Source organism: Myotis brandtii, unplaced genomic scaffold, assembly GCF_000412655.1.
Source record: "Myotis brandtii unplaced genomic scaffold, ASM41265v1 scaffold174, whole genome shotgun sequence".
NCBI lineage: Eukaryota > Metazoa > Chordata > Mammalia > Chiroptera > Vespertilionidae > Myotis > Myotis brandtii.
In genome coordinates, this window is record NW_005356437.1 from 4,378,111 (window position 1) to 4,395,360 (window position 17,250).

Below are 17,250 nucleotides of genomic sequence, written 5' to 3' on the forward strand. Positions count from 1 at the left end.
GGAGATGCAGTGGGAAGACTGGCCAGGGCCACTCCCTACATGCTGAGATGGCCATGCAGGAGGACCACTCGTGGAGATGCAGTGGGAAGACTGGCCAGGGAGAGGTGGTCTCCCCCACAAGCCCTGGGCCTCACCTACCCATCCTCCCAGCTGACCACCCAGAGTGCAGCACACTCCTGCCTGCCCCGTGCTCTGTGTCAGGGTAGGGCCTGGCCTGAGGTTGGACAGTTTTCACAAAGAGGCCTCAGACATCTGCTTCTCGCCAAACTCTGAGGCAGACCACAGGGATAGCGGCTAATCGGGACCTTAACATGCATTGTAGGTGCCTTTTCTAGAGTGAGAAAAAGAACAACAACAAAAATCCAAACGACAGAGGTAGGGGGAGAGAACTGTTAAATGTGTGGAAAACCCAAGATCATTAGAGCCATTGAGGGCTTCCTTTCAGGCAAAGACTTTGAGGTTTGCCCAGCATCTTGCTGGGTAAGTCTAGCTCTGGTTCTGGGTCACAAATTCCCCAACACTTTCCCAATTGCATAATCAAATTCCCCACCTCTTGCCCCTAACCCTCATGGAGCTATTCTGACATCATCTTTACTTCTTTTCTCACGGTAACCAACACATGACATAAGGTTGAACAAAGACATTTATTTATAAAACCAGTTCCCAGTGGAGGAGAGATTGTATCCGTAGAACGTAAGCCGGTGATCATTCAGAGTGCCACATGCAAGCATTCCCGAACCAAAGAGAGCACTGCGGCAGGCACCCGGGAGCTGCCCATCCTGCTAACAGAAAAGCAAGTGTCTTTTCCGCTCCAGAGCACGGATGTACCAAGATGTCCTGTGAGAAGGCAATGTGGTCTGACATCCACGATGAAGTGATCAGGGAATAACTGCAGATCCTTTTTTTTCCCTATTCTGTGTGGCCTGCTCACTTCCCAGATACCCGGCTAAGAGCTTAAGAGGTCCTCCACCCTCCAGCGGAAGGGGCAGTGTCATATCCCGGGCCTCCTCACATGCCCATCCTTATGCTCTGAATGATCTGGAAGATAGCTGAAAGAGGAAAACAAAACAGCTCAGACACCAGGCAACACACAGCTGGAAACCCAACCCACAGAGCCTGCTTCGGTGACCCTGGGCCCTTGACACGTTAGCGCACAGCTGATTAGATATTTCCTCACAAGGAGTTAAGTTAACAAAAGGTCAGTGAACTTCTCTAAAAAACAGCCTTGTTGCGTCTGCTGATGGATGCCTGGGGATTTATAGATAACCTGCTAATGCCTTCACCAGGAGTGAAGGGCAGAAGTCCCCAGGGGCTGAGAGATCTGGTCCCCTTTCCTAGAACATCTGCTCTGCTGGGGGCGGGGCTCCCTTTCCTACAGGTGCTGTACGCATTTAACAGGCTCGTGAGGCCACCTTTTCCAAATGGTTGTGCCCTGGAAAGCAAGCAGCCCTGAGCTGGGCAGAAAGGCCGGTGCTTAGAGCAGAGGCAGGAAGCCGAGCCCCTGGCTGCCACAGCTCTTGACGCAAGCAAATCTTTTGCGGTCCGGAACTTTCTGAACTGTGGCTCTCTCATCGAGAGCACCCCTGACCTTCTCAGGGCTCAGTCTTCACTACATGGGCCTCCTCGTGAGACACTGAGGGGTGCGGAGCCTGTAAACCCCACAGAGCGTTCCCAGGACCTGCACTTGTTTTGGTCAGAGCTGGTTACATAGCTGGGTGCAGCTATTGGGTTGAAAGGTGTCCCAGGAAAAGAAGGCCCAGCTGCTTTGTTAAACCCCGCTCAGTGGGCGACATTGGCTAATCCGATGAAGGCAATGATAGCAGCATCTACCTCACAGTGATGGGTTTTATTTTTGAAGGGACGCTGAGTATCATCTCATTTAATGTGTAAAACAGTAAACACTGAGCTCTCTGGGGTCTTGCCCCTTCTCTCCTTCCTAGTCATCCTGGGATACAGCCAGGAAGGCAGCTTCCTAAGTGACAGTAGTGACGCAGAACCCTCAGGAACAAGGCACTTGGCATTTCATCACCCAATGTTAGTGAGCACATGCCATCTGCCAGACACTGTGCTTTGGGGTCCACAGGTGAACAATGCAGACGGCCCGCCCTGGCAAGCTTTGCTGAACAGCTAGGTTTGAAGGGTAGAGCACTAATGTGTTTTATTCTAAAAAAAACCCAACTAACTCTGCACACATCATCACTACTTTCCTAAATCAGATATGTGCTATAAACCAAACATGATTTAATGTTAACTTTTCATTAATGCTCAGTGTGGCCACAATGTGAAACAGTCATCACGCAGACTGCTGTAATCCCGTTATGGAGAGTGCACTAAAGAGCTCTGGACGGCTGTATTCTGGGTTCTCATTTCTGCTTCTTAATGTTTTTTTGTCTCAGTTATTACTATCTGTGGAGTTACTGTACTAATCCGCAGTGGGCTTTCCTCTGGTGTGTTGCTGTGGACTAAGCTGAAAACAAAGACTGTTAGAATCATGTGTAGAATTAGAGCAAACCCGTCTGTGTGACCATGGCAGGAGCTCCTCTCTAGATACAGTAAGTGAGCTCATTCACAACTTGTGATATTTAATTCTGGTTGCACAAGCAGTGTTCTTTTTTTTTTTTTTCCAGGGGTGGAGGGGCTTGACAGAAGAAATTGCTAGATGCACAAGAAAGTACCTTACCAAACTATATAAGTTGGCAGAAATAGTTAATGTACTTGTCCTCCCCTCTCAAGGCTGACGAAGAATAAAAATTAAATAAGCATTTGGTATTCCAGCTCAAGAGGAGTGCTGGGAGGCAGCTGTATAGTCAACATTGGGGAAAAAATATTTACATCTACCATGCCTCAGGCTTGATAGCGAGGATGGGAAAACATCCCTAACCTTGACAAAGTTACTGTAGAGTGAAATGTCAGGGCCAGGTAGAACTGGGTGTGAATTCCAGTTCTTCACTGAATAACCGAGTGACCAGACAGATAATTTAACCTCTTCAAGCCCATTTCCTCTTCTGTAAAATGAGGACCATGGTACTTGGAGGATTGTTACAGAATTAAACAATTTGACATACACAGAGGCTCCTCATACATCCAGGATTTGATGTGTGGGAGGCATTGCTATTATAGCCACTATTACTATTGTTACAAAAATGATGCTGCTTCTCCATGTATGAGCATGAAGACCAGAGCTACAGAACTACCTGCCACTCTCCAGAGGTGTGAACTTTGGGAAATTACTAAACAGTTCTGAGCCCTGATTTCTGTATTTGTAAAGTCAATAGATAGTATGTGCCTCACAGGATTGCAAGGAATCTACAGAATGACATAAGTAAAAGATCTGTTCATAATAGATGCTCAAAAAGGTTCTTTCTCCCTTAATTTTATCTTTAGACAAGAAATCATTTCAGCAGGACTTACATAAACAAATAGGAGGCAGTCTGTGCCTTGAGTCCATCAGACCTCATTAGGTTAATTCATGACTTCAGAAGTGCTAGGTAGTGATAAAACCTCTCAATTCTTTTTAAGAAACTGCTGCAAATTTATCTAAAGAATCAGAAAAACTTGCTTGCCCTAGAGTAGTTGCAACACATATTAAAACAACCTACCTATTTCTGAGTCTGTTTTAAAAACTAAAGATTATTCCTAATCCTAATTGAGCCCATGTAAAAACCGATGGTCCTTAACGTGTTTATATGTGACCCTTTAAAACTGAACCCTCTTGGAGAAATTACTTTGAAGAGTCTATTTTAAGTTCATCATTTGCTTCCACATCTAAGGTAATGAAGAGATGGTTGTGTTCATTATTCCCTTTTCAGCTGTATCAATGTGTTTAAGAAGCCTTCAACATCCTCCACTAATTACATTAATTGTAATTCTGTGCGCCTGCCAATAATGACCCGCAGACTAACCCCGACCTTCCACATGCTGACTTTCCGGGCGGTGAACAGGAAGGGAGCCAACAGTGCTTTCAAAGTGGGAAAGGAAGTGGGGAGTCTAGACCCTGACAAGTTAATAACTTAGTGGGTGAACAAAGCTGAGAAAACAGCAGAGCGGGCTGCAGGAAAGGGGCTGTGGCAGGCAAGACAGCGGGGAGCAGAGATGCCAAGAAAGGGAGGGACAGCAGGCATTCCAGGTCAGAGGATGGTCACAGCGGTTCAGAGACATTCAGGCTAGAGCAGAATCTACAGAATCCAAGCCTCTACACTCTCCCACCTGTGTTTAGGATCCTGGTCACATCTTTCTTTTATTCCACCATCCCCTTTCAATGAAATCCTAAGGTTTTAACATGCAAGAACCACTCACACTAAAAAATCAAACAAACTAGAACAATCCTCCGGACTCCACATCTCTTCCCTAGTCACCATTGCTGAGCACTCCCTCCTTGAAACTCTTTCTTCCCTTGGCCTTTTTGACACTGTCTTCTCCTGGTTTCTAGTTTCCCCCTTCTCTTTGGCTCTATATGCTAAATGTATTTTATGGGGTCATCCTAACTCCACCTGACCAGTAAACAAGAATGCTGAGGTTCCGCAATGAGCATTCTGGCTTTCTCCTCTTCATTACATTCTTTCTCCCTGAATGAGCTCAGCCTGGCCCACAATTTCTTTTTTTTTTTTTTTTAAATATATTTTATTGATTTTTTACAGAGAGGAAGGGAGAGGGATAGAGAGTTAGAAACATCGACGAGAGAGAAACATCGATCAGCTGCCTCCTGCACATCTCCCACTGGGGATGTGCCCGCAACCCAGGTACATGCCCTTGCTGGCCCACAATTTCAGTTGCCACTTAGCTTTGGATGACTCATTCACCTGTGTGCTTTGCCAGCCCTGATGTTTCCTCTAACTCTAGACTAGAGCCACACCTTTTACCATCTAATTGATATCTATTCTTAGGTACTCAAAGGCACATCAAACTCAACAGGACCTTCTCATGATCTCTTCCCACTGTCAATTTTGGCATCATTTATCCTCCATCTCGCATATAAAACAAAATGCCAGAGTCATCCTTAACATCCCCAATTGATAACTAAGACCTGTGGACTTTACCTACGAAATTTGTGATTATGCATCCTTCCCTCCATCCCTCCAGAAACTTCCTTTGTCCAAGTGACCACCATATTTCTCCAGGTGCCTATGGTGACCTCCAGAACTGGTCTCTTCCTGCAACTCTTCAATCCTTTTTCCATTCTCTAGACTTATTTTTTAAATGAAAACAAACAGGATTATGCCACCCCTGTGTTTAAAAGCACAGCGTAAGCTTCCTATTGCCCAATCCTTGATGAGGCCTCCATGACCCGTGCATCCTGGCTCCTGTCAACCTATCTGGGCTCATCTTTTATCACTCTTCTCCTCTCTTGAATAATCCCTTATGCTTTCAAAAGCTCTCTGCTCTTACTACAGGGCTTTTACACATGCCATTCTTTCTATGGGAAATACTTTCCCCACCTCACCCTATTGCCTAGTGTTCCTTCATAATTCAAAAGTTGTATCTTCAGAGAAGCCTCATTTGATTATCTGGAGCATGAATTTTTCAAACTTGAGTGTGTATCCTGATCTCCTGAGGACATATGAAAACACAGATGCTGGGCCCCACCCCCAGAGTTTTTAATCCAGTAGATCTGGGGGTGGGAAATGAGAATGTGTTTTTCTAATTAGTTTCTAGGTGAGGCTAAGGCTGTCGGCCTAAGGACACACTTAGCCAGAGTAGACTAGCCTTTTGTATTACATGCTTTCACAGCCCTACATGCCTCTCTTTCACACACTTTCATGGCTAAAATTTTACATGTTTTAGCATAATTACTTGGTTGACTCCTCTTGCCTCCCCACCAGGCAGTAGCTATAGGAGAACAGGGATCTTGGATGATTTTGCTCATGATTTTACCCCGGAGCCTAGCTCAGCACTGGGCACATAGTAGCCCCTCAGTAAATATTTACTAAAGGAATGAAAGGTGAATAATTACAAAAGGTATGGAGAAAAATACACCTTAAAAACCTTAAATAGTCATTTTGCAAACCAAGCGTCAGCATCAAATAGATACTTTTACATTCAAATTCCTAAGAATCAGTCCTTGGATAGGAAGTTAAGTCATGACAGACCAATAACCTTTTAAGCCCTGGGACTGTATCATCTTACGCTGGGGACTGACCTACCCCAACTAATTGGGAGTGCCAGAAGGACACAGGACTGATAGAAGTGGATCTTCTAGGAAATTGTCAGAAAGCTAGACATCAGGAGGCTTCAGAAAGCCACTTTTATTGAAAATAAATACTTGACAAGAGAGATCAAGGACGTTTCTGACAAGAGACATTAAGGCAGGCCAGAGGAACATCCGTTAGGAGTATAAGATAACTCTAGAAATCACACAACTTGATCATTTTTTCATTAAAAAAATTGCTGTAAGAAAAGTATGAATCTTGAGAGAGACAAGTAGTAATGTTAGGAGACAAGACATTGCAAAGGTGGTCTGTTAAGTTCTCTAAAAGAATCAGGAAAAAGAAAGTCAAAAGCAAAGCACCATTTTCTGATAGCATTTCCTGGTGACTTCCCCAGAGATGGCGATGAGAGAAAAGAGAGAGAGATGCCAGGGACAGGTAAAGGCAGGAAGACATTGTTAAAAGGAGGGATATTATTAGCAAAGAAGGTGATGCCCTGTCTCCACACTGAAATAGCAGACAGAAACTCTCTTCTGAGAAGGAGACCACACACAAACCCAAATGCTCCACGGGCACAGGGCAGAGGGTGGCACACAACAACGGAGGCCACAAGTCACCTTGCGAGAGCCAATGGCTGATGAGATCTTTCCAGATTGTCCATCTCAGATCTTGAGGCAGGAGTTCCAGAGTAGATGCATGTCTTCCATCTTTCCTCTGTGGTGAAATAGAAGGGCTTCTCTGGGCTGCTCTGTTTCTCAAACATCGCACTTGCCGGTCTCTGGGGAGAGACTCCCTCTGGGTGTCACAGGTTCAGGAATGTTCTGGTAGTCTCCAGGAAAGGCCAGTGTTTATGTGGTTGACCTGCAAACATGGTGAATTCAAATATGTCCCTGAGCACGTGTCCAGGAAAAGATAAGGTGATGAGTGCCCGGTGGCTCAGTCCAAAAGCAGCCATGACTTGATATAGGCGTTATCCATCTGGGAGCAGACCCAGGATGGCTGCACAGCTGGAATCTCTGGACAGTGCATCTTGTCTGGCAGGGAAAGTAGAAGATGTCTCAACAGGGGTTCTTTTCAAGACACAATCATATGCTAAAGGCCTAAAGTTAGTGGAAACCTTCTGCTCCACAGTACTTTTGGGGACATGGTAAGAGAGAAGGAATGCAGGGTAACAGAAAGCAGTTGGGTTTGAAGTTTAGGTTTGGGTACTAGCTCTATCACTTTTTAACATGGGATGCTGGCTGATTTCTTCTGTGAGCCTCAGTGTTGGGAGTACCGCAGCTTCTTTGTAGGGATTGTGTGACTAGAAGGGAGAATGTATGTGTAGAGCCTGGCATAATAAGGACTCAAGCAATGGCAGCCAAAATAGTTATGTGAACAGATCCTGCTTGTCCCCATAGTCTAGATACAAAGAGTTATTTCTGGAAACAGAGAAGAGGCTCTAGCTGCTCCTGCAGAGGTGATACCACTGACCTCTGGTCGACAAGCCTTGCCCTCTACCTGGCCAGGCGGGAGCTGGGGCTCATGCAGCTTCCTCAGCATCACGGGGCTGTGCTCCGCCACTACAGGTGTTCTCGTCATCACAAAGCAAAGTCACCAGAAAGGTCAAAATGGTATCTTTCTTTCCTTGTAAGCATTCAGAATCTTGGTCAGAACTTTGCCCAGGAGGTCAAGAGCTGGGGAGACAGGGTGACTAAAGACCATCAACATAATGACAATAACAACAAACATTTATAAAACTATTATCTTGACTGGACAAGCATTAACCCTCAGGATTCGTTTTCATGAGGATCTGAGGAGTCAGGAACCAGTCCTAAGCCTTTTAAGAATGGGAGAACTGAGGCTTAGTGTGGGCATCAGTAACCTGGACAATGCCACACAGCTAGCAGGCAGCAAACCCAGGTTTCAAACCCAGGGAAGTTGGCCCTGGAGCTGGCACACACATGATTTAGTCCTTTCCCTCCTCCACATCCTTAATAAAAACCTCCAGTCCTAGGAATGGTGGGTGCCAGTCCTTCCAGGAATGGAGAGGTCCTTAGTGCATCTGTAAAGAGAGCCAGGTGGATGACCTGAAACATGGGGCTGAGAGAATCGGAGCTCAGGCCCATCTAAGAACATCTCAGGGAATCACTTCTTCGTATCTCTTCTGAATAGGTTGTCCTAAAAAATCAGACCTATCTGTGACACTATCTCCCCCCACCCCGCCCCATCCCCGTGGGTAGAGTCCCTGGAGGATACAGGAGAAGAGTGCTGACAGTCTGTGAACTGACAGACAAAAGGAATGTCCCTGCCCAGAAACAGTGCAGCTACTTACAACTGATGATGCCAAATACACCTAGTGGGTTCTTGGCTGAAAGATACTAACTCTGTACAGCAGAGGCCAGCTCTGGGCCAGACACAATTTCCTATTTGATGGGCAAAGAGCGTCCAGCTGGATATTCCTTTCTGGGAATGAAAAAAAAATCAGAATATACAGCAACACAGGAGGTACTCCCATACACACACGCATAAACATGCAACACACAAACATGCAACATTCATACACAAACACACAACACACACGCACAAACATGTACACAAACATGCACACGTACACATACACACAGATCTCATTTCAACCAGAACAGCTTCTCTTTCATTTGTTTCCCTGTAAGATTTGAACAAAGAGTGCTGCTGCTTTAAAAAAGGAAAAGGCTACAAACCACAAGTCTAGATGATTTGTTCTTAAATCACACTTAATTTTTTCTAAATATGCAAGTAATATATGCTCACTGACAAAATGGGGAAATATAGAAACTTATGAATAAAATAACAGTCACTAGTTAATCCTGCTGCCCTAGAGGGTTCCCTCTGATGTGGGATAAAGGCTCCTCGGCCTCAAGAATACCCCGGCTTCAGTAACCACTGACATTCTCATGATCACTAACCAGGAAATGAACATCAAAACTGGCTAGAAAGAGAGAAGTATAATTGAAATTAGGAATACATGAGGGAGAAGCAGTCCGAGAAAGGGAAGTGGGGCTTGGCTGGTATGTAAGAGTTCCCATCAAAATCGAAGGATGATGGGAATTAAATGGTGACCCCATTAGTCCCAGTTGAGACCTCAATGAGGGGTAAGAACAGAGAAGAATACAACCATGTTGCCAAGAGTTCTAAGATTGTGGCTTCCTGTCAGCACATAGTATCAGAGCTTGGGAAAGGTAAATCATACTACAGGATCACAAGAAACATGTATATGATGACAAAATGACAAACCTGTTTGAACAACTAACATGTTAAGGAAAAGACCTAATTTCATCGAGTCCGGGAGGCATTCTCGTTAAAGAGAAGAATTGAAAATGCTGAAGATGGTTGTCCTGTGAACACTGTGGCACTTACATTATAAAAAGGTTAGACCAGGGACAGCAAAGATGAGCACGGGACCCTGCTGTTAATACCATGCTCATGACAGACAGTAGTAATCAATTGCAGCACACTTTCCCACAGAGCTTTGGTGTGGCCTCAGAATCTTTCTCAATAAGCTTTTAAAAGAGCTGAGGATAAAAGGGGAGAAAAACCCAGGGGCTAGGGCACTGAGCACAAACAGTGGGGACTGGCTTCATTAATGGCCTGGGGAGGTGCGTCAAGCCTGCAAGTGTCCTGTGAAGATAGTGGTGGGCAGATCTGTGTGACAGTGTCTTTGCTGTCTCAGACAGACATTCCAGGTCACGCTTGTCTGAGTCTCAAGATAAAGCAAGAACTCTTCAGAAGCTATTAAACAGTTCTCCAAAAGGGCAGGTTTTGAAACCAGGGACTGAGAGAGCTAGAATGAGCTGCTTATCTGGAGAGAGGCCCTCTTGCCTGCAGAAATGGAAGATAATGTTTTTATAAAAAGGGGTGTGTTTTAATGTGGATCTGGGTCCTAGGAGACCAAAACAAGATAAATGCAACCAGTTAAAAAGATTCCAGCAACACAAAGTCCCCGGACAAGACTTGAACAAGAAAATTTCCTGGCCTATTTGGAATAATCACTTGAGGGGGCCCATAACAGGTATTTGAGAAGCAGGTCTGAGATTGCTGACAGAATATATAATACCAATAACAATAAAGCTGGTTAGCAAAACAAAGCACGAAATGGCCCTGAAGGGACCTCTTTGGATAATATTGTGTCTCAAAAGAACACAGGGTTCCCAAAGCTTTTCTATCTCACAAAGAAAACTTTTCTAGCAAAACAGTGATGTATGTGGGTTGTGTTAAGGAAATGAAACTTACATTTCACTTCTGAGACTCAACTTAAAGTACAAGCCCCCATTCATTGATTTGCGTCTGCACGTGCGTGCCTCCTTTTCCTTGCGTGGGGAGGTGACAGATTTGGAGGCTTTATCAAGGGAAAACAGTCTCATGTACCCAGAGTGTTACCACTGAAATGGCTCACACCCATCCTTGGAGTTAAGAGGCAGGGCCTACTGCTTTCTGAAAGATCCAGAAAAATATGATGGCCGAGCCTGCCAATGGCAGGCTTAGTATGGGAGGAAGGGCGGTGAATGGAGCCTGAGCACCCCATGGCACAGCAGTCCCAGCCCCGGTGCCACTGGTTTCCATGAGGGGGAGAGGGTGGGGGCGGTAGAGGGGGTGGTGACTGAGGCTGCAGGTGTCAAGCTTGTTGGGCCGGCACTTACATCCCTGGAACCTTCAATGCCATGCCCACCTGTGGAGGGGCTCCTATACCCCTATTTGATTGAAAAGGAAATCAATACGGAGAGAGTAAATAACTTGTCCAAGGTTATTCAGCTGATAAATAGCAAATCTAGGCTCTGACTCCATATCTGGCAGATTCCAAAACTGTCCTCCCCTCTGAGGCACCAGTTGGTCAGATTTCAAAGAAACGTCTTGCCTCAGAGACCTTTTGCAATGGTCGAAAGTGGAAATTTACTTAATTCTGGAGAGGGATGGATTTAGATAAACCTCCTTCAACTGCCTCTTAACAGGGTAATGTACTAGAAATTACAACTGTGGACTCGGACTCCGATCTTGGCAGCCTGGGCACAGCTCCGGTGCTCTTATCTAAGTTCTTGGTGAGGTGGTGGGTGCTCCCTGGGTGCAGGTTTGGGCCAGGGGTCCCTGGGTGCCGTGCTCCTGTACCCTCACTGCTCTCCAGGTTTCTCTTCCTTCCATTTCATTATTTTGCTCTTATCACCACCATAGGCATGAAAGGCACGAAGGGAGGATGAGGAAGGTCATAAGAAAGAGAAGCCAGGGGTGAAAGTTTGCTGTGACACATCACTCCCTGTAATAAAGGGACCCTGTAACCTCCTGGAGGTTTGTTAACTTGTTTTTCCACATAAAGTGGAGTAAGGGTGACCAATAAGTGAGCATGTACTTAAATACCAACATTTTACCAGCCCAATTCCTTCCCGGAATATAGCTAGGAAAACAGATAAGATGCGCACTCCTATTCCTTGCCTGACCTGATTGTTTATTTAGCCTACTGACTCTACTTCTAAAAGGGGCACTTTGCCCAACCAAACATCAGTTAGAAATGTGGGTTAATGAAGAAGGTAATGAAAGCAAGAGTCTGTCAAGAGAATCAGATCAATGATCAGCATCTTCATTAATATTAGAAGATCTCATAGTTTTCCTGTCTGTATAAAAATATACAAAATGGGATTAACGAATGACTTGAGCTCACTGAGGGCAAATGACCTCATAGGTGTCACTGGGACTCAGTAAGATGGAGCTGTAGCCTGGCATACGGGCATGCCCTGTTCAGAGGAAAGAGACCTGAGGGACACAAAGGAGTGTGTGTCCGCAGAGGTGCAGACATCCTACCAGAAACTGCAGTGCGTTTTGTGTGAGTGTCACAGACAAGAGCAGAGTGAGGGTGTGCACAGCACAGATGGACGGTCAGATGTGAGGTGCAGGGGGTCTCTCCTACTTTGGATCACTGAACTGGGATAGAGGTGAGAGAGAGTAGCAATGAGGGGTTCAATCATCCTAGCACCAAGAAGGCTTATTACATAAAGCAGAGGAACTGATAAACTTGAGGAAATCACATTCTTTTGAATGTAGACAAAAGATAGGTGGGAGCCTATGGCCTGCAGCCCTAAAAAGGGAGAGACTCAAGAGGGACAGTGGCTCTGCCAAACGAACTGAATCGTGACTAATCCCCGAGGGGACACAGCTATAGGTGCCATTGTGTTTTTCATGACATGCATGGTTTAGAAAAGGACATGGACAAAGATAGAAGGAAGGGCACAGTACCAAGGACAAATTGAGGAGAGTGACACCTTTCTGTGAGAACAGTGCCCAACATGAGCTGAGGCTTGCAGAAAACAACAACAAAGCGAAAAGGGTGGTGGTATTAGATTATTCTCAGTTATGATTGAAAAAGGGACAAGGCCCATTACTTAGGGATTCCTGTAGCATGTAAACAGGATAGAGAAAGTAAGACCACCCAACTCCCATTTTATTTATTGCTCCTCATAAGTGCAAAGTGTCTTAACGAGGAAGTTGAGAGAAGCATCGCTACAAGAGCACTGGACGCAAGGCGGGGGGATCCGGCATGCCAACGAGGGCTGTATTTTCATTATGTCCAAGTCTCCAGGCCCTGCAGTCTCCCATCCAGGCCCCTGGACAATCCTGCAGCTGGGATAACAGAGCCTTTGTGCTTGATGCCTAAAACACTCCTGAAGACTGGTTCCAAAAGATTGTTGGGTACAGTACCTGCTATGTGAACCAATAAGCCTGGCAAAATTTTAATTAAAATGTAATTTTTTAAAATGTAATTTAGAGAAAGTTTTTTTAAGCCCTTTGAAAAGGATGACTATTGAGAACTAGCACAGGTTTGAGAAAAACAAGCCAGACCAAATAACTATTGTCTCCCTTCTACCCCCCTCCCCACTAAGGGCTCACAGATCCTCACAGCTGGGCTTTGCCATTCTTGAGCCACTATCTCCAGCCTCAGTGCCTTTGTCAGGCAGTGTTCCTTCATGTGGAATAACCTATCTTTGTCTGGCTGTTTGTCCTTCAAAACTCAGCTTAAACTGCACCTCCTCTGGGAAACCTTTCCTTCTGCCCAGCATGGTTTAGAAGTTCCTGCTATAATTGATTGTGTTCTCCCAAATTCACACGTTGAAATCCTCAATATGATGGCGGTAAAAGGTAAGGCCTTTGGGAGGTGATTAGGTCATGAGAGTGGATGGGACTAGTGCTTTTCAAAAAGAGGCCCCAGAGCTTCCCTATCTCCCTCTGCTACATAAGGATATGGTATGAAGATACAAGGAGAAACCTATGACCAGAAAGAGGGCTCTCCCCTGACCATGCTGGCCCTGAAATCTGATGTCCAGCTTCCAGAACTGTGAGCAGTACATTTCTGCAGTTTGTAAGCCTCCCTGGCTGTGGTATTTTGTTACAGCAGCCTGAAAGGACTAAGACAATCCCTTATGCGTGCTCACCAAGCACTCTGCTATCATAGTGCTCTTTCTGGGGTTACAATGGGCAGCTTTCTTATCTGCCCTCTCCAGTGCCTGTAGGTTCTGAAGGAGGTTGTAGTTTCAAAGCCCAGAACAGTGGCAGGCACATGGGGACCCTCAACACATGATGATTGCTTGCATGAGTTCTGCTGAGAGGTTCAAAGTCAACACAAAGGGAGTTGTCTCTAATTGTGTTCCATGGAATTCTCCAGGTCTAGATTTTTATCAGTGACTTGGAGAAATAATATACTTTCAGAGACTGTAAGGCTCAGAGAAAAAGATAATTAGATAAAAGGCTCAAGGTTCATGATTTAACAATCTACAGGCTGGCTATAAAACCTGAAAAGATAGACAGCTTTTTTATATGGATTGATTTTGTATTTGTCTGTGGCATGCTAAAGCACAGGTCGTGTTGTTGGTTGTTGGGTGAAAGTCAGAGACAGATAGTCTGAAATAATGCATCATAGGTGAATATGTGGGCATGATGACAATGCTGCATCGATGCCCCAGAGTCACTGCAATTTCATATAGTGCTCTGAACTGTGCATTGCTAATGACAATACATTGAATAGATCATGTAGTGTCACTGACCATATTGTACATTAAACTGTAATATCGGTAAGCCATTTATCATGCATGTGCTTCTGTGTTTCCAGACTTATAGTTACTCTGTAGAAGGACAACTGAAACAACACTAAACTTTTAATAGAAATATTCATGAAGCTTTAGGTCTTAAGAAAGTCAATTGGATATTTACAGTATGCGGAATATCTGGCTTTATTCATCCATCCATCCAACTGTATTGAACACTCATAATATACCAAATACTGTAGTAGAATCTACAAATTTAGTGGAAAAGGAACACTGCCTTCCCTGAGCTTATATCCTGGCAGAGGGAAATGGATAATAAGTAAGCAAACAAAATACTTCCAAATGCTGATGAGGGCTCTGAATAAAATAAAACAATGTATGATAGGAGAGGAGACAACTTTGGGTGGGATTAGGTAGCTGCCGCTTAAGCTTGCAGGAAGTTTATGTACAGAAGATCTGGGTGGGGCCTGGCTGGCCATTAGCTCGAAGTCAGTCTGGAACATGCTGTGACTATTCCAATATAAACTGCAAACTGGGTCAGATTAATGGAAGCAGAACATTGAGATAAGGGCAGTGACAATCCTACTCCCTCTGGAGCATTCACACCACTTCTGGACCAACTTCTACAGTTGCAAATGCTACTCATGGTGTCTAGCTAGAAACCACATCTTATGAGGACTGATTGAGAAAATTGGGAAAGTTTAGCTAGTAGAAGGAACCACTAGGCAGTCATCTTTGAAATATCCAAAGATTCAAGATGTTCAGAAGGGAATGAGTCCTGTTGTGTGACTCCAAGAGTCTACCTTGAATTATTGAGAAGATAGCACGTATAGTTCAAAAGAGGGGAAATAATATCTAAAAGAATTAGACCTATACAGAAATAGGACAGGCTTTTTGAAGAAGTGAGTACTCAACTCTCAGAAGTATTCCAGCAGAGGATGGGTAAACTCTGTTAAAGATGAGGAATCCCCATATTGGGCAAAAGATCACTTTCTAGGACACAGCTTTGGGACTGGGGTATAGTTTTGTTTCTTTGAGTGGAAGATTTTTTCATCTTGGGAAGTCAAATCAGCTTTAAAATATTTGAGCCTCAAGCAACAATCATGCCAAGTCCTTTGTATCCTTCCTTTCTCCTAAGAGCTTTTGTTTCCTTGGAAGAGTGGTTTCTTGAATATCAGAGGCACTGATCTATCTTTAGTCATGGGTGTCTCTTGCCATTGGGACAGAATGATGTCCTAGGCCTGGGTCTGTGCAGGAACATGTGGACTCCTGGCCTTCCCTGTCCTCAGCAACAGTGAGGTGATGGGGATGGGATGCTCAGATGGCCTGCTTACTGATGGAAGTAACCTGCACTCGCCAGTACTTCAGAAACCCAAGCCCTGGGGACCAGGATTTATGTCAAGACTCCCAATAGCAGAATTTACTAGAAACGACTGTATAATCCTTCTGCTCAAATCTCCTCTTCGTATGTGTGTGTTTGCATGTCAGTGCAAGGAAAGCTCTCTGAACTTGTCAACTTCCAGTATGAAGTGGCTGTACCTTGAGGCTCAGGTCAAAGGCTCACTTCTGTGTAGAGCACTGTAGAGTTCCTTTTCTCAGAAGGCCTCTCCCTGTCTCTGGAATGTGGATTTATCATGGTCAGACAGGTGCTCCACTTTCTGTTTTAAATGCTCTTATACTTTGTCTTCACAGAAAGGTTTGATTGAACTCTAAACTCTATATAGCTGATTTAATTGCTCAGCATAATCATTTTATGATTACAAATTGATAGCATATCAATTCTATCTCTACTCATATTTGGTCTGCTGGAACAGAAATTAAATCAAAACCCATTAAGATTAATACCTCAGGCAGAGGTTAACTTGAATCTTAGACTAATATATTTTTTGTCTATTTACCTTCTGAGTAAAACATGTGTTTTTGAAGGACAGAGGAAAACCTGGGATATAAGGGCAGTGAAGAACCCATACCTGAACCACAGACAACAAAAACAAACAGTGCCAACAGCCATGGTCCCACAGGATATTTCTCTTCTTGTGGCCTCTAAAAGAGAAGGGGAGAAAGTAAGATGAGGTTCATTAATTCGGGAAACATTTGTTGAGTGCTACTAGTCACTGTGCTAGGAGCTGGGGCTACCACTGTGAATAAGACAGACTCAGTCTCAATGACCAGTGGGCAGATACAGATGAATACGATCAATTGTAAAGGATCAAGATAGATTTAAAAACATTCATCAATAACCTTGCTTACATCCCTGTAACTCAATGAACTTGGTGGTCTTAAATATTCTGGGGACAGGGTATAAATTCATAAAACTAATACAGTGATTTTGGAGCCAAAGATGATATTACTAATAACTGCTTCCATTTGTTGAAAGCACTCTCTATGACAGAAACCTCCTATATCCACTATTTCCAGCACTCACAACCCCATACAACTCCATTCTGTAGTTGAGAACTGAAGCTCAAATTTGTGAAATTGGGCAAGAGCTGGAATTCAAATTTAGGTCTGCCTCATTACAGAACCTAGGTGTTTTCCACTGATAGCTTTGTTTTTAACTCCCACATCTGTGAATTCTAAGTACGGTCACAGAGCACAGCCATGTCCTCAAAACCTTCCATATGCCAAAAAATTTGGGAAGGCAGTGCAGTGGAAATCTTTGGAATCCCAGAAGCACCACAACAACTGTGAATGGATGTGAGGGAAGCAGCGTTTTGTAATAAAGTTCCTAAATCTTTGTGAAGCTTACACTTTGAAAATTTCTGCATTCTCTGGGAAGCAGAGGGGGACTCTTGTCCCCACACCAATCTAGCCCTGTGTACCTCCTGCTCTTCTCAAACCAAAAGCACAGACACAACAAGAATGTCCCTCTGCAACCCCTCTAGGTCTATTGGCAGGTAGGGCTTGGTCCGTACAAATAAAATAAAATATTCTGAGAGACATCTGATACACTGGTGAATTTCTCAAATAAAAAGGGAGAAGGTCGAATGAAAAAAGTAGTGTCTTTGGTTCCCAGCTCACCTGTTAACATTCTTAGAGGGCCTTCTCTCTTCTATCTCAATTGG

General features: G+C 44.4%; 1 long non-coding RNA gene across 5 annotated transcripts; it reads right to left on the reverse strand.

The window, feature by feature from the left end:
- Positions 1-625: 625 nt before the first annotated feature.
- Positions 626-16,229, reverse strand: LOC102257065. Of its 5 annotated transcripts, none has more exons than XR_001361516.1 (4): positions 15,725-16,067; positions 8,458-8,588; positions 6,761-7,819; positions 626-1,049 (listed from the first exon to the last, which is right to left on the reverse strand). It is a non-coding gene; the product is annotated as an uncharacterized LOC102257065 (long non-coding RNA). The 5 variants fall into 5 exon arrangements; XR_001361518.1 differs by having other exon boundaries at positions 6,761-7,177; positions 7,644-8,588; XR_001361517.1 differs by having other exon boundaries at positions 6,761-7,177; positions 7,617-8,588.
- Positions 16,230-17,250: the final 1,021 nt, after the last annotated feature.